The sequence below is a fragment of the Rhineura floridana genome, chromosome 2 (assembly GCF_030035675.1).
Source record: "Rhineura floridana isolate rRhiFlo1 chromosome 2, rRhiFlo1.hap2, whole genome shotgun sequence".
NCBI lineage: Eukaryota > Metazoa > Chordata > Lepidosauria > Squamata > Rhineuridae > Rhineura > Rhineura floridana.
The window spans coordinates 80,336,624-80,360,965 of NC_084481.1; the positions used below are offsets into that span (position 1 = coordinate 80,336,624).

General features: G+C 40.2%; 1 protein-coding gene across 2 annotated transcripts in view; it reads left to right on the plus strand.

The window, feature by feature from the left end:
* Positions 1-24,342, plus strand: part of MYLK (myosin light chain kinase) — a 323,824-nt gene that overhangs the window by 11,897 nt on the left and 287,585 nt on the right. Inside the window, exon 1 of one of the 2 annotated variants that reach the window (XM_061609074.1) lies at positions 9,101-9,204. The exons of the other annotated variant lie outside the window; for it this stretch is intronic. The gene's annotated coding sequence lies outside the window, so the exon portion shown is untranslated. Of the gene's footprint in view, positions 1-9,100; positions 9,205-24,342 lie in introns of those variants that run through there. 2 annotated transcript variants of the gene reach the window in all.

The following is a 24,342-nucleotide window of genomic DNA, read 5'->3' on the forward strand; positions in this document are numbered from 1 at the left end:
AGGAAGTGGGTGGAAAGTCACCATAAACCTCACCTTTTAACATTCCATGCTGGGGCTGTCATCATTCCACTTATGTGCTGCTCCTGGTGCTTCTCAAGTGTTCACCAATTCTGTTACTACTTTGCTGAAAACAATGCTTGTGCTGTTACTGGCTGCACATTTGGTGCCTTACTATCTTGTGATAGGTAAAGGCTATTAATTGTAACAAAACTTAAGGTGTATGTGCTGCCAAGTGAATTTTCTGATGAATCTTGTAAATCTGTATAAACGCTGTACTATGTTGCAAAGTATTTTCTCCATACCAATGTCCCTCTCCTTATCTTTGTTTTCAAGAATTTACTATTTACTATTATGTCAGTGATGTGAGTATCGCTAATTTCCCCCATAGTGTGACAGCTGTCTATAAAGGTTGCACAGTTGCAGTGACTTGCTTGCCAGGAACTGGGCTTACTCTTCCCTTCAGTAGCCACAGTTGCCTTGTTCTGTATCTCTCTACTGGAATCAGATTACTCAGCTTTGGTCACCAAATATTTATTCAGCATGCCAGTTGTATTCCTCAGACAGTATAGTCTTCTTCTGCAATAGGGGTTTGGGCTGGTTTTCAGTGAACTGTTAATATTAACTAGCAGTGTGCTTGTTGACAAGGGTGAAGGGTGAGATAATGTGTATGTCAAGTGACCCATGGGGGGGGGGAGACTGGATTTGTTCCTTCTTTTTCTCTGAATTGAAGGGCCACTCTTCACCCACAACTGCCACAATGTGAGTGAGGGGAGTGGGTCTTTTTGACTTTTAACCTGCCCATTCAACACAACTGCAGCAGCTATGATGAATGGCTGCTTAGGTAGGTGAACTGGAGGCTTTCCCATCTCCTTTCATCATTCCAAGCTAGCAGTGCTGTAATGTAAGTGAGAGGAGAGGCTAGCTAGCGATCCTTCTCTCTCCTCCCATCATCTGAAATGGCTCTAAAATAGGGGTGCTAACCCCCAGCCTGGGGGCCTGATGTACAGTCAATGAATATGCATTGGATTGTTGAGAAAGGTTTCTGTATATTACCACCAGGCTGTGCCTATTCATATGCTCGTGTGATTGCTTTTGCAAGTTTACCATCACCACCAGTTGATTGTTTCTGGCAATTAAATTGCTCCCAATTCTTAGATGATGGGACAACTTGGAACTGTTTTGGAAGTGAAAGTGAGAACTTGAGGGTCTCGAATCTACATGGTTATTTATTTAAGAAATGCATATACAGCTCTTCAGCCATACTTCCGGGGCGGTGTATATGAAAATAAAAATACAAAATGAAAAGTGAAAATTGTGATAAAAATATAGCAGCAGCAATAGCAGTATGCAATTCAAATTTAAAAGCCTGGGAGAATAAAAATGTTTCCACCCACCTGGCACTGAAAAGATAAGTGGGTTGCTAGGCAAGCCTGCCTGGGGAAAAAATTCCACAAGCAAGACACCACTACTAAGGCCTCTTCTCTAGGTGCCACCAATCTCGCTTCAGGTGATGGGGGGCATCCAGAGGAAAGCTTTTGCTAAAGATGATCTCAGTTAATTGGCAGGATGATATGGGAGCAGCTGTAATAGAAGAACAGTCTCCAAAACGTCAATTTCAATATGAAAACTGGGTAGGGAATTTAATGCGGGGTGGGGATTACTGAAATTTTGGGAATGAAAAGAATAAGTTATCTTTTTCTTTTCTTTTTTTAATTTCACAGTTGTGCAATATGTTGTAGCTAGCAAACCATTGTATGCCCAGGGTTGATTTGCTGACATTCCAGTCCTGTTATTCTATAACTGCTTTGCAAGTCCTTTTTGTTTCTAGCTAATTTCAACTTTTTCAATTTAGTCAGTGTGAGGGGTAAAGCAGTGCTGATCACTCTTTTAGTGCCCAAATCAAACATATACCTACCCTTGGTTGGATAATTTTAAAAAACAAGAGGGGGGAAAAGAGAAAAGTACATTTGCTCAGACTAGAGTACTAAATTTGTAGTTCATGTACATTCCATTATGAAATGTTTACTGTGAAACAGGCAATGTTTATCCAGGACCCTGGGAATAGTGGGGAAAAGAAATTGAAATAATTGTAGACAATTTTTAAAAAAACTACTTTAAATTATTGAAACTTAATTTGCATTTGCAGCTTAATATTTGTTCCTTATATACTAAGTTGTATTGGAAGAAATGGACATAGAATGGTATTTCCAAATATTAGAACACTGTGTTCCGGGAAGGGTGACTTAGCCTGTGCCTGCTTTTGAGACGGGCTCCTGCCTCAAAAGAAGCTTATTCAGATATATCAGTCAGTTTTTTCTTTTTTTTTTTGACTGATTAAACTTCTCCCGGGTAGGGAGAAACGAAGAGATTAACCTCAAAGCCTATTTTTGTTGGGACGACCAGATCTCATTAATTTATGGGACGAGGTCCAGCCGACGAAGGTGGGACGGATTTTCAACAGCAAGCTCTATCTGTTAAAGCGAACGTTCATCTTATCTTCTAAGAGAGAACGCACTAACAGGCAAGCACCCTTCTTTCTATATTTTTCTTTTACTTGACTTAAATTGTTGCTGTTTAAAAGAGATTTGCCAGATTGATCAGTTTTTGACATCTCACTGGGGAGCCATAACTTCTCTCTGCTACGCACTAATTAATAGCTTATCTCTGTTTTTGTTGCAAAAAGCTGTCCTGGATTTGCATTCTAAAGATATACACAGAAGAGGGATTTCTATTCCAGATTTTTATTTTGAAAAATATTATACTGTTTTGAGACTACTCTCTTTTTGGTCTATTTTATTTTGACGAATCTGTTTCTTGACGATTGCCATTAATTGTTTCGATCCTGGGAACTGCATTTTGTTTACTTAACTATTGGAGAGATAAGGCTGTCTGCTCTGTTTATACTGTGATGTCACCAAGTTTGGAGAATTAACCCAATTGTTGCTGAAATAAGAAGTGGTTTTCCTATATTTTTCTTTTAAAATGGCAATTAAGAAAGTGGCTGAAAATCTGGAAATAACTATGTTTCAGAAAATAATGGATGAGATTGAGATAATGAAAATTGAATTGAGTAAAATGAAGCAGGAGATTAAAGATATAAGGGTCCCTGTGAGAGAGGTGACCCTGGAAGGGGTCCCTGTGAGAGAGGAGACCCCGGAGATTGGAACAGGGGTCCCTGTGAGAGAGGAGACCCTGGAGACTGGAATAGGGGTCCCTGTGAGAGAGGAGATCCCGGAGATTGGAACCAACGTGGAACAGGAACAAGATTTGGAGTCTATGGACTTTAGAAATAAAATCTATTGTTTGGAACTCAATGTTATCTCTGAAGAAATGAATGAAGATTCTAGAGATAAAGTTATCAATGGCATGGATAATCTTCTGGACTGGAATGATGTGATGGAGCCCAATATAGAGAAAATCTATGGAATTAACTGCAGCCATGTGACAATGGAAAAACTTTTAAGAGATGACCCAGTGTATTTTGAAAAAAAGAACAGAGATATGATTTTACAGCAGTATTTCAGCAACCTATTCAGAATGGATGGCAAGAAAATATTTGGGATAGAGGTAATTCCCATCAGACTCTTACTATATGACTATGGCTTTGACAGCAAGATTATTATGGAATACTGATAATGGAAGATTGGATATTGAAATTACTGGACTTAACAAGACTACTGAAGATGGAAGATGGAAAATGGAACTAATAGAGATAATAGAACAATGGCTACTGAAATTATTGAACCTAACAGATTCTGATGTGATGGATTAATTGAAATGTTTATTTTGACTATGGTTATGACAATAAGATTATCATAATTAGTAATGAGATGGATTAATCGATATGCTTATCTGGAAAAAAAATTGATAGATATATTTCTTAAAGAATTGAAACCTCTCTTTGATTTTTTGTGGAAAGAATAAAGTAATGTTTATGAGATTTGATGATTAAGTAAGATAACTACTGGAGGAAAGTGATTTTATAATATGACTTAAGAGACAGGATTGTTATATATTATAGACTTATAACTGATTTGATCTTTGACAAATGGGAAGTCAATATTTTACTCTTTATTTTTTATTTTTGTTTTTTTTTTTCTTTTTTTCTTTTTGTTTAACTATTTTTGATTTTGTTTTTTGTCTTTGAATGTTTTATGATTTTGTCTTGTATGTTTTATGAAAATCTGAATAAAAATTATTGAAAAAAAAAAAAAAACAAATATTAGAACACTGTGAATAATTATTTTAAAGTGATCTGTGTTCCATATCAAGCTACACATGTATTTATTTATTTATTGTTTGATTTATATCCCGCCCTTCCTCCCAGCAGGAGCCCAGGGTGGCATGTAAAAGTCCTTAAAAGTCTTTCCTGTTCATTACTTTAGCAAACCTAAAAGATTTAAAGTATTGATTTTGATGAATTCCAGTGGCCTGCACTGGATGCAAGTCCCTTCCCAGAAATTTTAGTGAGAATATCCTTTTGTGCTCATGAATTGATGCAGATTTTGGCTGCATGATAAAAACTAAAACAATGCATTCTATCATGCAGTGTGTAGGAATTAATATATGATTTCCCCCAATAATCTGTTCAGCATTGTGACCTAATTTAGCTGATAGAAGTACACAGGTCCTTTGCAGTGCATTCTAATCATTGTTTAATCATTTTGTAATCTTGTCACCCATCAGCTTACCTAAAGTCAGCATTTAGAATTATGTAGGATTTTTTAAAATTCTAAATTCATGGTTATTACATACAATTCTGTATTAGAAAAAGAATTCTGTCATTAGAATATATCATGCAAATCCAAATTTGTGAACTTTATCTTACATTGCCAAACATATCTTGAACTGAGGATAAGCCCCATGATTTCAGATGAATTTACTTAGTTACAACTAAATATGTTTAGGATTACATCTTGCCCAAGGATGTGCAGAACCCTTCTGACAAATGTTGCTAGTATTGTCAAAATCCTTTTGACTTCTTTGGGTTTCCTTTGAGGAGGACCTTTGCTTTGATTTATGATTTAGGAAAATTGCATTGACCTCAATGGGATGTGAAAGCTGCTATCCTGCTGATAAATCTTACCAGTTTTTTAGCAATGTTACCGGCAAGAAATTATAATTGCTGCTATCATTGTTAGGTGCTATTCTTCATTTTTTAACTGTGGGAATGTTTTAATTGTACTGTAGAGCTAATTGTGCATGTGAAACAAGATGTAAAAATGGATGTTCTTGATATCATAGGTCCTAATTTCTTGACATCATTAGGTCAGATGTTGCACTGATTTGTCATTCTTAAGCTAGCTTTTAAAAATTTTTCTTTTATTAAGTTTTCAAAACATAATCATAACAGATAAAAATCCATCTCCTCCTGCCTCCCACGCTCAGTCCTTTATATTCACATTAAATTATATCAACTAGAGAGGATTTCCAACGTTCCTGTTCTAGAACACGAAGAATGGTCATGTCATCCAAAGTCTCGTAAAACAGTTAGGGACTCCTCTCTGGTTTTCCTCCTTCAAAGTAAACAAAATACATGGCTTCCAACATATCAGGAACATACCTTTTTTCCCCACCCCTTTGGCCAGCTAACTTTTGTGTTAACTTTTCCAACAATGCAATCTGCTGTACTTTCCTATACCATCTATCAATTGACACTCTCATCAAATCCTTCCAGCAGCATGCTTTCACTTGACGGGCAGCTATTGACATAAAACTAATGAGCTTCTTACTTTGCAGATCCAAGTTTTCATTTATAAAACAAATTTAACAAGGCCAGATCCAGAGTAAGCCACAAAATCTGATCCATAGTCTTTCCTATTTCCACCTGAATGTCCACCCAGAATTTATTTACCCTTTCACAGTCCCACCACATGTGTTTGTATGAGCCAATTCCTCCACATTTTCTCCAACATTCTGAAGACCCCATTTTGGTAATATGCACTAATCAAAGCAGGATCAGTTACCATCACTGGATTATTTTCAATGCTGTTTCTCTAATGGAGCTTGCTAATTATACGTATGGGAATTTACCCCACATTTCCTTCCAACTGCTCTCCTCAATTGTGATTCCTAATTCCCTTTCACAGTATACTTTTGATGTGAAATGGGTACCCATGTCCACAATCAGCAAATATTAGCATATTTTGGATACCAGACCAGTGGCATTACTTTCCAAATTTAGAATCTATCGCTCCATCAATGTCAGTGGCCTGATGCCCAATTCCTGTATTGTAGGTGTACATATAAATATACTTAACTGGTACCACAGCATTTATGACACCACCTTCTCCCATAACTCATCTCTCCACATGGTTCATGGTGTTGGTTGGGGCCCTATATAAAAATCCCACAATTTGTACATACCCAGTTCTAAAAGGGCTGAGTTGTCTATTGGCCTATCTGAACTGTAGAATTCTGGGTGACTGTAGTGTAAACTGTTGACCCAATTGTTTTAACAGTAGATGGAGAGTAAGTTGTTAACTAAGGACCAAACTACAAGCAATGTGATCTGTGCTTAAAAATGCTTAAAAGTGTCCACTTAAATTTTGTAGAAAAAACAACCATAGTGCCCTAATCTAGATTAGGGTTGCCAGGCTCAGGCCTGAGACTGTTCCTGTATCTTTAGGAGAAGAGAAAGTCAGCCAAGTGCAAGTGTTCTTGCAACATTGTAATGGGAAAAACCACAAGGTGGAATTCTCCCTTCCCCCTGCACAACTTTTAAAGATACAGAAGACCTCTTGGCCCGGCCTCCAAGACGTCTTCTGTATCTTTAAAAGTTGTGCAGGGGGAAGGGAGAATTCCACCTTGTGGTTTTTCCGATTACAGTATTGCAAGAACACCTGCACTTGGCTGACTTTCTCTTCTCCTAAAGATACAGGATCAGTCTCAGGTAGGGTTACCATCATTTTGTCATTTCAAAACGAGTACATTTGGCTTCGATAAGTGAAAAGTAAGAGTATGCTGTTACACCATCTCAAAAAGAGTACATGTACTCTTAAAAGAGTACAGTTGGTAACCCTCAGGCCCTGAACCTGGCAACTCTTAATCTAGATCTTGTCCCCTCTCTGGTTTCCTTCTGAAAACCTGTCCTTCCTGGCTACAATTGGAATACAAAGATGCTGTTTGCAAACAGGGAGAGGATGATTTTCAGCAGAAAACATGGTGAAGCCCCTTATCTGGATCAGGAGTCCACAGTTACTTTCCTGCCCCCAGCATAAAGGAAGCCAGTTTAAATACTCCCCCCCCCCCCAAATTGTGAGTAACATAACATTTAGTTGGTCCCTAAGGCTAAGGACAGATAGTAGTTTTTCAGAGAGTGACTTGAAAAAGGGATAATTGCTGTTGGTATGTGCACTTAATCTTGCTTTTCCCTTTGATTGGGGGGGGCAGGGGCACGTTGTATTGTTTCAAATCTGGTTGTTTGAACTGAATACCTGAGTATACCTCTATGCAGAGGTAATCATGCTTAAGTTCATTGGTTTGAGTTTATTTTTGTAATTCTTTATAGGGTTGAGAGGTTAAAAGCTGTTGTGTTTCTCAAGTAAAGTGCATGGGAGGACATGAAAGGGGGACTTTGTGTACATTCCCAAGCACATCCTACTTAGGGGACTCATAGGAACACTCTAAGAGGCAGAACCAGTAGTGGATGGTATGGTGTGGCACCACCTCTCATTTGACCTTGGTTGGTTGGTTGCATTGCTGCTGCTTACCAGGAGGGGGAAGGGCAAGGCAGTGGAGATGGTATGCTTCTGAATACCAGTTGCTGGAAACTGCAGGTGGAGAGAGTGCTGTTGTGCCCAGGCCCTGCTTTTGGGCATCCTGCAGGCATCTGGCCACTGTGAGAACAGGACGCTGGACTAGATGAGCCACTGGCCTGATCCAGCAGGCTATTATTCTTATGTCCTTAGAGATTGGTGCAGTGCAAATGTACTGGCAGGGCCACTGATGACCTCACCAGTGCCTTGCCCCCCTACCACCTGGTAACTAGCAGCGGCATGACTGACTGGAGCTCAGGTGAGCACTGCTGCCCCACCACACCACCTGCTACTGGGCAGAACCTTAAAACCTTCCCCGCCCCATTTGCTATTTTCTGTTTCTTGCTAATTATTGACAATCTTAGATAATACATTCTTGCTTATAGGTACTTGATGTCCATATTTCATAGTGGGGGGGATCAAGCCCTTTCACAGCCTTAAAATCATGCCATCACTCTGTACTTTACCAAAGTTTCTGGATGTTCTGCCATTTACACATGAGGTAATTTATTTTGAGGCCACGCAGATTAGAATCTCCTTTAAGTATAGTTCAAAACATGGAATTTGTTGGCTGGTTAAGGTTCAGGGTCTAGTATAATCTGTTACCTTGTGTTTTTATCTGTGATTTCAGAACAACAGTGTGTTGGATCTCCTTTAGGAATGTGTGAAGACATGAACAAACAAAGTGATTGCCCAGCACCATCAGTGAGAGGGTGTGGGGTAGGGATACATTTGTTTTAGAGGAGGTGGTGGAATGGCTCAACTGGGAGCCAGTTGGCTTAGTTTTGTCATCTACAAAAAAGCTTAAGAAGAAGTTTCTATCTTTCTCTTGTAATTATTGAAGCCTCTTTAGGAAGGTCACATCACACTTTGAGACTCTTCGTACTAGATTTTTTTGGGTAAATGTTTATACAGCACCACAAATGTATGTGCCACTGTACGATATGGAATGAGAGGGATCTGTACTAAAAGCTTGACATAGAGAAAATGTCACAAAGGCTGCAGCAAATAGCAAGGGTTTCATCCCCTCCTCCCACTGCTACAAATATAGAGTCATGCATATTAATTGCTTCTCACTGAAGTTGTGAATTGAATTTAAATTCCATAAGAAAAGTTGAGAGTCTGATGTCTCCTTTAAAATCAAAGTAGACTCTTGGGATTCATCCTAGTTACATTAGTTTACCCTAGCCTCTCTCTTTCTCCTTCTGGAAGATGCCTGCAGCCTTAAAACTCTGATGACAACTTGATTAATATGCTGGCTGGTGTGCCACTGCTTATGCATTGTAGTGGTGATATAATATCCAGATCTTTTTGGCAGGGAGATTGGCTGTGGGATGTAGCTATGGTGGAAGGCTGAAGGGTTAATAAAGCAGCTTTATTTAAAGCTAGTTGCAGCAAATCAATACTACTCGTTCCAGTTGCCATGCTAAAAACCAGTAGCTTTGTGGTAAGTAACTTCTATAGAAGGCCAGTATCTTTTGGAAAACTGTGCAAAAGCATTATATCACAAATGAAAGCTCTCTTAATCCTCAGAAAACCAAGATGAAATACCTCATCATCTTTCAGCAAGCCCTAGTGGTTTACTTTCTCATTGTGCTTGTGGAGTGCAGAGGTATCAACTTTTCCAGTTTTTTTAAACCACGGATCAGAAATTGTTATGGGGTTGTTGTTTTTAGCCTGAAGTTGCCAGTTTTATGATGAAAATGTGGAAAATCTCAGCTTTTATTAAAATATATCGGAAAGTTTTTTAGCCTTTTTAGCTTTAGGAGAAAAATGTAAGAAACTTGAGTGCTTGTGGACTGAAGTGGGGGCTTAGACAGCTTTGAAGTAGGGATGAACATTTAGCAAATGGCACAGGGATGCAATGAACTTGCATGTTGTGCAAAACTGACTTATCTAGGATTGGTGGTGGCTGCTAAGCCAGACCTTACAATGGGCATGCTGCTCTTATTCATTTAAATTTATTTTGAAATTATTATTTCTGGATGTGAAATATATTTAGTCTGTTCCTCAAAAATGAGTTATGGGAAAGCTCTACAAGCATTTATAACTTGATCAGGAGTAAGCCCTACTAAATTCAGTTAGGCAAACCCAGGTATAAGTGTATATCTGATTATATTCTTGATATTAACAAAATCAGATTGCTGTTTCCTTTTACTTGTCTTCTGATTTCTAAGCCCTTAGTATGTTTTCTTAATTGCTGTTATGATTTCTGTACTGCCTCTGTAAATGAAAGTGTCTAGAGTTGCCACCTTTTTTACCCTGGCAATGATCCCATGCTTTTAAGAGCTGCATGACAGACAGAAATTCAAGAGGTGCTGTTTTTTTAGGACCAAGATGCAGTGATGAGAAAAGCTTTCCTTAATGACATTCTACATGTTATGTGGTTATTAAAAACAGAGACACCCTGTTGTGGGGAAAGGAGACCAACCAAAGCTAATTTTAGATATAGACTAAAAGAATGTAAATTTGGATTGTTAGCAATTCAGCAGGAATTGAATAAAGCAAGTTGCACAATCTTTTTGACTTGTTACTCTGCATAGCAGTTTTACATTGCCCAACCCAAATTTCAGATCATATGTACAAGGGAAAATTGTAACTTTTGCCATTAGAAAGACAACCACCAGTTTCTTCAACCTTTTTGCTAGCAAACCCTAGTAATCCTGCTGCATTCCAAGAAATTGATATAATGCAGTTATTCAGTGTCCTTAATTAAAATGGTAATGTCTGGCAACACCTGCTTCAGCAAAATCTGACTTGCTAGAGTTAATTAATTCTAACTATGGTTAATTTTTCAATCAAGTTATACTTTATTCACTGCAAATGGAATAGAATGAATGAGTTAAATATATAAATTCAGTTTTACATAATTTCTGAAAAAAACACAAGAAAATATTTTTACATATTTGTGGAAGCTATAGAATAGTCATTAGATTAATAAAAGGATGTGATGAGCAAGCTTCCTGCCCCCTATAAGATGACATGGTACATAATTCCAACTGGCATTTATAGATATAGTAATATGACTGGGTGTTGGCAGTCTATTTATCTATTCATTCATTCAGTTTCTATCCTGCCCTTCCTCCCAAAGGAGCCCAGAGTATAAGCTGCTCCCAAACCATTAGATAGAATTGACGTTCCCATCTTTACTCAAAGCTTGCATCTGAAGAACTGAAGAACAAAATCAATATTTTGTAATTGCCCACGTGGGATTGACAGGTCACAATGTTGCAGGAACAAAAGAAGTCACAAATGGCAGAATTCTTGGTGAGACAGACCTAGCAATCTGTTCCTTAATCCCCTCTGCCTGTTGTTTTGACCCTTTCCCACACTTTATAGCATACCTACCTTCACCTGTTATCTCTATAGCATACAGACCCTTGGGACCGTTATGACATTTCTTCAGTGTCCCCTCGGTGATTAGTTCCTAATCTTGCTTCAGTTCCCTAATTCTTTCCCTTGTTGCCTCAAGACACCTAACCTTACTTCAGGTTTCTTTTTCTCAGTCTATGTCTTACTATGTACCTTTCCTTCTTCCTCTTGCCAAGACTTCTTCCCAGTCATGAGCCTAGCTTTCTTTGAAGTTTTAATGTCAACCAACTTTTCCTTACAGAAGCTGGACTGTAAACTGTTTAGCTTTCTGAGCAAGTGAACATTCCATGCCGCTGCATCAGCTGAGTCAATCAGTGTCATGTATTTTATTTATTTATTTATTTGATTTAATTTATATCCCGCCCTTCCTCCTAGTAGGAGCCGAGGGCAGCATCACAAGTGTAATACAATGTGTTTATAATGAGTAAGGAAACTTATGATTGAACAATAAAACAAGCGTATCAGCCAGAAAATATAGATGCGCATGGATCAGCAGTGAAGAATAGTTTCTAACCAAACTAAAAAGTTTAAATTCAAAATAATGCCACTTTTGCTTTTGTGGTAGTTAATAGAACATTAAAGATCTTGCGCTAAGACCTGAAGGAATCAGGTTATTTGTGCCAGAACTCTGGGAATGATGGTGGGAAAGTGTCTTTTGAAGGCAGAGGGAGGGAAGAGAGAATCTGAACAGAATCTTAGATTAGTTAAGGTTCACTGAATAGCTTTGTTGAGAATTCAAGAAGAGCATTTAAATAGAGAAGTGCTGGTAAAGGTGCAGGGCATCACAGATCTGTTTCCATAGTGACATTGTTCAAACAAAAGCTTAGAAGAGCATTGAATATATCTTCTATAGAAAATGGCAATCTTGGCGATGCACTGACATTGTTTCCTAGGCCTCCTCAACTGGATGGATGTAAGTGTCCTGAAGTAGGTGGTGGACAGGCAATTGGGCCTAAATAGCCACACTTCTCAGAAAACCCAGCCAAGTCAGTTGAATATTTCTTTCTGTTCATTATTTAATGAATAATAAATTTCTGTAGCATTCTGTACCTGTCTACAAAATATGACCATGGTTTAGTTCAGGGACAGGGAACCTGTGGTCCCCTAGACATTGTTGGACTGCAACTCCTTTAATCCTAATCATTAGCCACACTGATGGTAGTTGCAGTCCATCTAGGTTAGTCAGGTGAAGAAGAGGAGAGGGTTCCTGCACCTTTAATAGTTATTTACAAAAAGGTTTTTTTGGACAGGTGTAATTTGTCATGCAAGTTACACCTGCTGAAATCTTCACTTCTACACAACAATTAAAGGTGCATGAGCTATGTCCTCTTTACCTGGCTACCCTAGATGGACTGCAACTCCCATTGTAATCCAGCAACACCTGAGGGACGACAGGTTACTCATACCTGGTTTAAATTATCATGAATGAGCCATGGTGAGGCTTGGGCTTCTGAGCTCCCCCTTTCTCTTCCATCCTCCTTCTCATGTTAGAGGAAGAAAGCGAAAGCTTCTGCTTTCACTTTTGGTTGAACCACAGTTTCCTGTTAGGTATGAACTCTGTAACTGTGGTTTATTTTAATTCTAGTTACTTAACAAACCGGGACATCAAACCATGGTTCATTTTAATTGCCATGGTTCTTTTGTGATCATTTAACCATAGTTTTAAATAAATCATGGTTTAGATGATTGTTTGAAGATTGTATGCCTTAATTCACTTATTGGAAGTATGCATGAAGCTGTTTCTAGTTACAAGCAGTTAATTTTTCATACCTGTTAAAAGCATAGAATGATTCAAGGAGCATGTAGTACTCTTATTTAAGAATGGAAAAACATTTGAAATTTGAAAGTACTATATATAGGTGTGTGTACGTTCTGTATTGGCTATGCTTGGGGCTGAAGAAATAGATTTAATTTTTAGATTGGATTTTTAGTCCCTTTATCACTACTTTCCCCCAGTTTCCTCTGTTGCATCCTGTACTGGCCTGCCTCAGAAGTAAAACTGAGAACAGCTGGTTTTCATCTACTTTTGCAACTTAAAAGAGAATGCAGGATGATGTATTGGTTAATATTATCGAACAAAGAATATGAATTAGTGCAAAGGAGGGGAGGGCTTCTGTACCCTTTCTGTATCTTGAGAGCCTTTTGGAAGGTATAGCTTATGCTAGGGTGAGAAAAGGTGATGAGGTTTCTTGTTCCAGACCACTGTTAAAGTTTACAGAAACCCTCTTCTTTGAATCTGTTCCCAAAGGAAGGTGTTGTCAGATCATCTGGCATACTTTGTGACAAGATTGATAACAATATTTTATTTTTTTATTTTTAAAAAATATTTCTATCCTGCCCTTCTACCCTATAATAGGGCACTCAGGGCGGCTTACAGAAATAAAATCAAACATGTACATAATAAAATTGTAAACAGTAACATCACAAAAACATTAAAATAAATTAAAATACATAAAATACAATTAAAATACTATACACGCACACACACACACACATATATAGGGGATGGTACTAAAAGGACTACAAAGCTAAAATTTAATGTAGAAGGTGTAAAATCAGTGTCAGGCTCTACCCTCAGTCCCTCCCAAAGGCTGTCTGGAACAAGATCATTTTCAGAAGTCTCCGGAAAACCAACAGGGAGGGAGCAGAGTGGATTTCTTGGGATAGGGTATTGCTTGGGGGCCACAGCTGAAAAAGCTCTCTCCCACGTGCCTGTCAGTCTAACATCTTTTATTCCAGGCACGTAGAGGAGACCAGAGGCAGATGATCTTAAATCCCGGTCAGGTACATATGGGCATAAGTGGTCCCTCAGGTATATTGGTCCAAGGCCATTTAGGGCTTTAAAGCTCAGAACCAGCACTTTGAATTGGACCCGGAAACAAATTGGGAGCCAGTGGAGTCAATAAATCACAGGGGTTATATGCTCCCTGCGCCGTGCTCCAGTTAACATTCTGGCTGCTGGATTTTGAACCAACTGCAATTTCCGAACCATTTTCAAAGGCAGCCCCACATAGAGTGTGTTACAGTAATCAAGCCTCGATGTCATCAATGCATGTGTCACTGTGGCCCAGTCAACTGCCTCCAGGAACGGATGCAGCTGGTAGACCAGTTTGAGTTGGCCAAAAGCACTCCTGGCTACCGCAGCCATCTGATATTCAAGCAGCAGGGTAGGATCCAGGAGGACTCCCAAACTGTGGACCTGTTCCTTCATGGGGAGTGGAACCCCATCCAGAATAAGTTGAAACCCCGTCCCTGGTGCAGTTTTTCCCTTGACCAGCAGTACCTCCGTCTTGTTTGGATTAAGTTTCAGTTTGTTAGGCAACATCCAGCCCTTCACAGCCTCCAGGCACCAGTTTAGGATGAGCACTCCTTCCCTGCAATCAGGTGGTAGGGACAGATAGAGCTGAGTGTCATCAGCATATTGATGACATTGTACTCCAAATATCCTGATGACCTCTCCCAGCAGTTTCATATAAATGTTAAAGAGCATGGGAGACAGAATGGAACCTTGTGGTACTGCACAGGCCAATGGCCAGGGGGTCGAGCAGTAGTCTCCCAGCACCACTTTCTGGGTCCTGTCTGTCAGGTAGGACCGGAGCCACCATGAAACAGTGCCTCCCAATCACATCCCAGCTAGATGGCCCAGAAGGATACCATGGTCAATCGTATCGAAGGCCACAGAGAGGTCCACCAGCACCAACAGGGATGCACTCCCCCTGTCTGATGCCCGGCGTAGGTCATCAAGCAGGGCGACTGAGGCAGTCTCTGTCCCATGATCAGGCCTGAAGCCTGATTGAAAAGGGCTAGATAGTCCGATTCATCCAGGAAAACTTGGAGCTGAGCAGCCACTACCCTCTCAATCACCTTGCCCAGAAAGGGGAGATTAGAGACTGGGTGGAAGTTGTTAAGATCTGCAGGGTCTAATGAAGGCTTTTTTAACAAAGGTTTTATCACAGCCTCCTTCAACAATGTTGGCATAGAAACTTCCCTTAAAAAAGGTAAAGGTGTCCCTGCACTTATAGTGCGAGTCGTTTCCGACTCTTAGGGTGACGTCTTGTGACGTTTACAAGGCAGACGATATATATGGGGTGGGTTTGCCAGTTCCTTCCCTGGCCTTTCTTTATCCCCCAGCGTATGCCGGGTACTTATTTTACCAACCACGGATGGATGGAAGGCTGAGTAGACCTCAACCTCTTTTACCGGAGATTCGACTTCCTCCTTCTGTTGGAATCGAACTCCGCTTCGGCTGTGTTACCACCGCTTACCACTCTGCGCCATGGAGGATCTTAGAAACTTCCCTTAGAGAGGTGTTAATTAAATATGCCAACCAGTCAGCCACTCTTCCTCTGGCAGATATGATTAACCAGGATGGGCAAGGGGCAAGGGAACTAGTAGTGGCCCTTGATTCTCCCAGAATCCTCTCCACGTCCTCAGCCTTTACAAGCTGAAAAGTATCCATAGAAAAATGACCTGAGGAAGCTTCGGGAACATCTGGCACAACTGTAGTTAATAAGGAATCCAAGTCAGTCCGAACGCAAGCAATTTTATCTGCAAAGTGCCTCGCAAACATGTCACAGCGAGCAACTGAGGGGTCAGTGTTTAATGTAGGGCCAAAGTCCAAAAGACCCCAGACCATCCAGAAAAGCATCGCCGGACGACACTGAGCAGACGCAGTGGTGGCAGAGAAGTGCCCTTTCTTCGCTGCCATCACCGCCATATGATAGGCTCGAAAATGTGCTCTAGCCTGTGTTTGATTGGAAGCGGACTGAGTTTTTCTCCATCATCACTCTAGCCGTCGTCCCTGCCGTTTCATCAGGCCCAAAGTTTGAGTAAACCAAGGTGTATTACGGGCCTTCCCTGGTGGGAGAGGGCGCTTTGGAGCAATGGTGTCCACCGCCCAGGTCACCTCCGTATTCCAGAGATTGACCAGGGCTTCGGCAGTATCGCCAGCCATACCATAGTGTTTTTTTAACACATGAAAGGCATGACTTGCAAAAATTTGTTGTCTGTTCTATTTTCATGCCATCAAGATTAGCTAACTGTATATTTATTGTTATTTTGTAATTAATTTCTACCCCTCCCGAGCAGGATAGTAGGTATGTTCCCCTCCCCACTTTATTTTTGAAACAACTCTGTGAGGTAGACTGAGAGATAGTGATTAACCCAGTGACCTTTATGACTGAACAGGGATTTGAAACTGGATCTCTCTGCTCTGAATCTATCTTCTATATCACTCTGGCTGTATAACGCATGATACACCTGAAGCCTCTTACCTGATAGGGTTTAAATTAATCAGAACTTCAAAACTTGATTTTTTGGGGTAAAATTTGGACTTAGCGTGTGTTTTTAAAATGTACTTCTTTAGGGTCAAACTATAGGTCACCGTTGTTTCCCCCCCCCCGCCCTTTTCCTGTCACTAACTGCCGCATAGGGAGGGGGGAGTTTTGAGGGGTCATGAATGGGGAATGAAGAATTAAACTTCCCCTCCTTGCACTGTGGTCACAATTTGGATTGGGGCCCCTGTGCTTTCATCCTTATCTGGATTTGGCTCCCATACTTTCTTTTGATTAAAAACAGACACATAGAGAGCTATATATATTTTACATAATATGTAGCATGACCCTTATTGATAAGCTTTAAGGCAGTAATTTTAATTGTCAGTTAGCAAAATGCATTTCGTTATATGTTGATTTATCTCCCTCTCTCCCCGCCCCAGCCCTCAAACTAGGAAACCGATTTTTTTTCAAGCAAAATCAGTTTTAAGAAATCTTTAAAATATGTTTACTCAAATTTGTTTCACCTTTATTGTTTGAGGCGCTACTCCTCATATTACAAAGTAGCAGTTAAAAAGCGCAACCTTACGGAATATAAAACATAAATGTAACAACCACAAACACAGTTACAAACAGTAGAAGCACAATAATTTGTTCCCTTGTTCTGGAGAGCTCAAACTGTATAATGCAGCAGCAGCCCTTTCTTCACAGGCTGAGCAACTTAGACTATTTCCTTTGCTGTAATCAACAGGAAATGGGCAAGTGCAACAAAGTGAGAATTGCATCTGGTCTTGGGCCGATAATAGTGTTGCCTATTAATTTTCTAAGCAACAAAGAACCTCCCAAGGTGAATAGGTCAAGAAGCAGGGTTGCCTGGGTGTCCATCACAGGTTATTTCTTGTTGATGGCTTTCATTAAGTTACAGGCCAAGTTGCCACTGCCACCAGTATTATCTGCGTTCTGGGCTTATAGAGGTGAACCTAAAGCATTTCATGTGACATAGGAGGGCAAGTTGATGGGAGTTCTTGAGAGAGAGAGAGAGAGAGAGAGAGAGAGAGAGAGAGAGAGAGAGATGAGGGTTGAATACAAAATTTCTCTTTATTACCCTCTTTACAATGGCCAGATGTGAAGGACAGGGCTTCAGTACCTTTTAAGAATGGTGAAAAAGGACATTTAAGGAGGTTCAGCTTTTTTCACTGTTTGGACTCTTGTGATTACACCTTGATCGGGCTTCCTCACTGCCAACATTCCCCAGTGTGTGGTTTGCCCTCTTGTGAGTGGAGCCTTGCTTGTGCATGTGTGTATGTATGCATATGTGTGTGATAACACCCAAATACCAAATAAGGCTTTTGTACCTACTGAAAGGCCTTCTTCTACGCTGCTTATAAAAGTTGAATTTGACTTCTGGGTTTCCAGGCTAAATTTAGTTTCTGGGCCAAATTCAAGGTGCTGGTGCTTATCTATAAAGCCTTAAATGGCTTGGGATCCAAATACCTGAAGACATGCCTCTCCCTATATCATCATGCCCATGCCTTAAGATCTTTGGAGAAGGCTTTTCTCCACATAGCACTGTTGGGGATGGTGCCTTATCTGGCAGTGAGAGAGAGAGAGAGGCTTCTCAGTAATAGCACCCAGCCTGTGGAATGCCCTTCCCAATCAATCAATCAATCAAACAAACAATCATTTATTTATTTATTTAAAATATTTCTATCCCGCCCTTCTACCCTGTAATAGGGTACTCAGGGCTGCTTACAATAAAATCAAACATGTACATAATAAAAATTGTACACAATAAAGATCACAAAAACATTAAAATAGATTAAAATACATAAAATGCAATTAAAATACAATGCACACACATATTCATATATATACTGAAGGTACATATATGGTACTGAAGGGACTACAGAGGTAAAAATTAACATGGAAGGTGTAAAATCAGTGTGAGGCTCTACCCTCAGTCCCTCTCAAAGGCTCTCCAGAACAAGATCGTTTTCAGAAGTCTCCAGAAAACCAACAGGGAGAGAGCAGAGCAAACTTCTTGGGGTAGGGTAGTCCAAAGCTTGGGCCACAGCTGAAAAGGCTCTCTCCCCTGCGCCTGTCAATCTAACATCTTTCATTCCAGGCACGCAGAGGAGACTAGAGGTAGATGATCTTAAATCCCGGTCAGGTACATATGGGCATAAGCGGTCCCTCAGGTACATTGGTCCAAAGCCATTTAGGGCTTTAAAGGTCAGAACCAGCACTTTGAATTGGGCCTGGAAAAAAATTGGGGGAGCCAGTGGAGTCAATGCAGGGGTGATATGCTCCTTGTGCCCTGCTCCAGTTAATTCTGGCTGCTGCATTTTGAACCAACTGCAATTTCCGAACCATTTTCAAAGGCAGCCCCACATAGAGTGTGTTACAGTAATCAAGCCTCAATGTGTCACTGTGGCCAAGTAAGCTGCTTCTAGAAACGGATGTAGCCGGTAGACCAGTTTGAGCTGACCAAAAGTACTCCTCTTCAAAAGCACTTTATTTTGGAAGTGTGCTTGGCACCAACATTTTAGCATTTTGACACCAAGTAAAAACTTACCTTTTTCTCCCAGAGCTTGGAAGTAATTTGTTAGGAAAAACAAATTACTTGTAATTTATTACTTTTTTGAGGAATGAGTGGGTAAATTTCCTACATTTTGATTGTAATAGAATGAGGAGCAATTTCATTGCTTTTGAGCTGTACTTGGAATGTCTCCAGCGTTACTTTTGGGTGTTACTTGGGGGGGGGAGAGCAGGGAAAACTTTCTACTTCTCTGATTCGTGGATAAAAATTGTGCTTCTGCACAGTGGCACTCTTCACTTGTGCTCTATGGGTGTTTAGGAGGTGACGAGGGAGGAGGTGGAGAGCGAGACGGGGTGGAGAAAAAATCCCCTGGAAGTTCTTTTGTGCAAATTAAAAAATTCCCCTCCCCACAGCAAATGCAAAGAGTTCCAAACAGGCACTACTTGTCCAGGCACTTGTTAAAAACCATTGTATAATTAACCTACAGTACAATATATACAAGTCTACTCAGAAGTCAATCTCTTTATGTTTAATGGAGCTTACTTCCAGATAAATCAAATTGGGTATAGGATTGCACTAATTAGGCAAGATAGGGACTGGTTGAAGCCTTGAAGCTGTACTAATGGAGGGGGGAGAGAGAGAAAAATATGTAAAGTACAAGGATGCATCAATCCTGTTAAGGCAAGTAAAATTTGATGCCTATAATTAAAGGACTAACCTGCAATCAAATACATGTCTACTCAGAAGTAAGTTCCATTGGGTTTAATGGGACTTACTCCCAGGCAAGTGTGTATTGAAATCGCACTTAACTGGGAGTAAATCCCATTGAACCCAATAGAGCTTACTTCTGAGTGGACATGTATTGATTTGCAGACTTAGTTTCCTTTTGCAGCCATTTTAATTCTGCCTTCTGTATCTTCACAACAGCCGTGTGAGGTAGGTTAGGCTGAGAGTTAGGGACTGGCCCAAGCAGTAAATAAGCAAAAACAATGATGAGTAAATATTTTAAATGTGAAAATGCTTATGTTCAAAGTATTTTTATTGCTGTTTGTCAAGGCTTTGTATGTGTGTTTTTATGTCTATCGTCTCATAACTTCTTTTTGCCTTTGAATGTCGTATTTCATACAGTTACAGATGTTCTATTTTTTTTTTTTTAAAAATGCCCAAATTCTGTGGTGGTTTTTTTTTTTTTCACTTGAGTTGTTTGCATGGTTTAGGGTTGGCATTGCAGGAGGTCAGGGCTCTTGTGCATGGGGCAGGTAGAAATTAAATGGAATAAGCCTTTTCTACTATGGAAATATAATTATGGGGAAAGCTTCACCTGTTAACATTCTGTCTGTCAGACATCTTATTACTTGTGTGTGCCCCCCTCCCCAGATTTATTTTTGATTTGTGAATGCCATGACCATTGCCATTCCCTCTCCCCATTTATCTTTGCAACAACTCTGTGAGGTAGCTAAGGCTGAGACAATATATGTACATAAGCAGCAGTTGCTAGTTGTAGTTGGTACAGCATTAATAAAGTATAGCCCCTGAAACGCTGAAATGTATTTTGGTAGAGTCCAGCCCTATATATGTCTACTCCAAATTAAGCCTCATTGAATTAAATGGATAAGTATATAGGATTGCAGACTAATTTTTATCTCTGAAAGGAACGCTCTGTCAGACATAGAATTTAAGAGACATACTTTTCTGGACATGTTTGAAACAGGTGGGTAGGAAGGAAGGGAGTTGTGTTAATCTAATTGTGTCTTCAACACAGTGCCCTCTAGATGTTGTTGGACTACAACTCCCATCAATCTCAGACAACATAACCAACAATCAGGGATGATGGAAATTGTAGTACTACATCTGGAGGGTACTACATTGGCTATCCCTGGTCTGTAAGGCCCCGCAAGTAACTTTTGTTGTTTGTTGCAATACATACAAGAACATAAGAACAGCCTGTTGGATCCAGCCAGTGGCCCATCTAGTCCAGCATCCTGTTCTCACAGCAGCCAATCAGATGCCCTGAAGGGAAGCCCACAAGCAGGACCTGAGTGCACGAGCAGCACTCTCCTTGCTTGCATTCCCAATAACTGATATTCAGAAACATAGTGTCTCTGACAGTGGGAGTAGAACATAGCCATAATTGCTAGGTGCTGCTAGCTTTATCCTCCATGAATTTGTCTAATCCTCTTTTAAAGCCATCCAAGTTGGTGCCCATCACTGCTTCTTGTGGTAGCAAATTCCATAGTTTCACTATGTGCTGTGCAAGGCTACATTTTTAATTGGAGAAGGGATAATGTTTATTCTGGTAGATTACTTTTGATATGTGCATTTTCTGTTTACCCACATTATGTCTCTTTAAGTTCTACCTCTGACAGTTCAGTTGTGCATACATGTCTACCCAATGAGTTCAACGGGACTTACTCCTAGGTAAGTATGTGCAGGATTAAGTTACCTCTAAGTTATACAGTTGACAAAAAAAAAATGAAGGCAGAATATAAAGTATTAAAGTTTGCATTTTGCTTTGATGATAGGGGATTACCATATTGATAGAAATGTATTGTAGTTGAAAGGGATGCTGTGGTGTTTTTTGAAGCACTGCACAACACAGGAATGCCTTCAAGTGTCCCAACAGAACTCTTGTTCAGTAAGGGTGGCAATTTAATGACAGTAAAAACGTGCTGTCTGACGTGCTCTTTGAGCAAAGATGAGGCGCAACAGAAATGTATTGAAAAAGCAGCATTTCAGGTGTAAAATTTGATTTCGAGTGAAAAAGTGTACATGTGTTGGGGTATCACCATTGCTGGGGTGGATGTGAGATTCTGTTATGCCATTCTGCTAATCTTATAAAAAAATTCTACTACCCTCTGTGTGTGTGTGTTTATTTTTAATGTTGTTTTAGGCTATTTAGATGTGCAGCAGCCAAGGCCAACACCTTGTAGGCACTCCATTTTTTAAAAAGTAAAGTGTAATTGTAGTGATCACCTTTGAGCAAAGGTAAAGTAATCAAGTTACTTTCAGAGCAATTGTAATTGTAATGGTAATTTATTACTTTTTGGGGTCATGCAACAGTAATTGTAATTTATTACTTTTAAAAAGTAATCTTCCAAGCTCTGGTTTCTCCCTGGCATTTTTAGTGTATTAGTTGGTAATGGTTTTTGTATTTTAAGAGTTGTCTTAAATTATGTGTTTTGTGTCTTGCCCTGGAATTCATTTATGAAGTTGTTGTTATGTGCCTTCAAGTTGATTACAACTTATGGCGACCCTATGAATCAGCGACCTCCAATAGCATCTGTTATAAACCACCCTGTTCAGATATTGTTAAGTTTAGGTCTGTGGCTTCCTTTATGTTGTTTGGCCTTCTTCTTTTTCTACTCTCTTCTGTTTTTCCCAGCATTATTGCCTTTTCTAGTGAATCATGTCTTCTCATTATGTGTCCAAAATATGATAACAGTTTAATCATTTTAGCTTCTAGTGATAGTTCTGGTTTAATTTGTTTTGACACCCAATTATTTGTCTTTTTTTGTGGTCCATGGTATCTGCAAGGCTCTCCTCCAACACCACACTTCAAATGAATTGATTTTTCTCTTACACGCTTTTGTCACTGTCCAAGTTTCACATCCATGCATAGAGATCGGGAATACCATTTATGAAGAGCAGACTATAACTGTTCTAAATAAATGAATACACATTCAGAAGCTGTATATTTTTCTCTGTTCACCCTGGCTGTGTTTTTGTGTCCTTGCAGGGGCAAAAAATGTAACACTTCCCCCTCCGAACTTTAAGAATGGCTTTTCGGTGGGGGGCAGATGGACTGCAATGGGAGGGAGGGCAGAAAAGCTCCAATGCCTGTGTGGCATACCAGTGGTATTTGTTTTTGTGGCTTATTTTTATTTCAGTGTGCTAAGAAATTAAAAGTATCGAAGATGGCCTTTCCTTCCAACAATAACTCCTCTACTTTATTTCTCAAATTGCCTTATGGTTCTTTTAGTACTGAAGAAGGCAGTTATACTAATGGTTTGGTAGTGTGCATGAATATGTTGTAAATTGATCAGTTAGTCAGTTAAATTAGTCAGGCGATTCATTGAGTAAATATTCTGTAGCCATTGACAGTCATGCTTTTTGGTAATAGCCTCAGGATTTCCCAATGTGTGGGTCACAACCTCACCAAAAGGGGAGAGCTGGGGTCTGACGCCGATGGCTGTTGATCAGTTACTCAGGCTGCTTAGTGCTGGAAGAGAGAGATGTGAATAGAATTATAGAATGGAGGGGTCGTTGCAAGCCATTTAGTCTGCCCTCCTGGGGTCAATGCAGGAAATGTAGAACATCCCTAATGTAGCCTAGACAGGGATGGGTTACAAGAAGAGCCCTGCTGGATCAGAACAAAGATCCATCTAGTCCAGAGATGGGGAAATGGTGGCCCTCCATATGTTGTTGGACTACAATTCCCATCAGCCCTGGTTAATAGGAGTTAACAACAACATCTAGTTCCCCATCCCTGATCTAGTCCATCATATGGTTTCCTGTTTTACAAAAAGACCAGAAGGATTCTTCTGGGAAGTCCACAATCAGTGCATGAAGGGCTTACTGCCTGCAAACAGCTGGTATTTACTGCTTCTGAACATGGAAGTTCCATTTCACTATTACGGCCAATAGGTGTTGATAAATCTGTCTTCCATGGAATTCTTGAAAGCTGTTTAAGGCTGTGGTCATCAGCACATTTTGTGGCAATGCCTTCCATACTTCAGTTGTGTATTGGTTAAAGAAAGATTTCATTTTTGGGGGTCTGCACTGAATCAGACAATTTGGGCCCCCCTGAATTCAAGTACTGTGGGAGAGGAAGAACAAGTTCATTCAATTTCACAGTGGGGAGGAGAGCCTGGCTGGGAGTCCAGAGTCTGTGAGTTCAAATCCCCGCTTGTGTCTCCTGGGCGTCAAGGGCCAGCTAAAGATCACCCCACAGTGAGTGGCTTAGGGGTTATGTGCCTTGCCACCTGTGTAGCTGTGGGCAAGCTGCATAGTCCCAAGGAGCCCAGTTGCCCCCCAGCTGGCAGTTGCAGACAAGGAAGGGTCTGGCTTGTGCAGCTGTGGCACGCTGAGCAGGCCCTAGCCAGCCGGGGAGGACTAGCCTTAGAGGGAGGCAATGGTAAACCCCCTCTGAATACCGCTTACCGTGAAAACCCTATTCATAGGGTAGCCATAAGTCGGGATCAACTTGAAGTCCATTTCCTTTCCATTCCAGTTACCAAGGAGTTTTATTCTATTTCCTTTCTCCACACCATGCACAATGGCAGATTGGAATATGTAGGAGCTGGCCAGATAAGGAAGAAATGGCAAAAGGAGTGGAGGATCCACTCCATATATTTTTTGTGGGTATATTATATCTATGAGATGTTTAGGCTGAAGGGTGTTT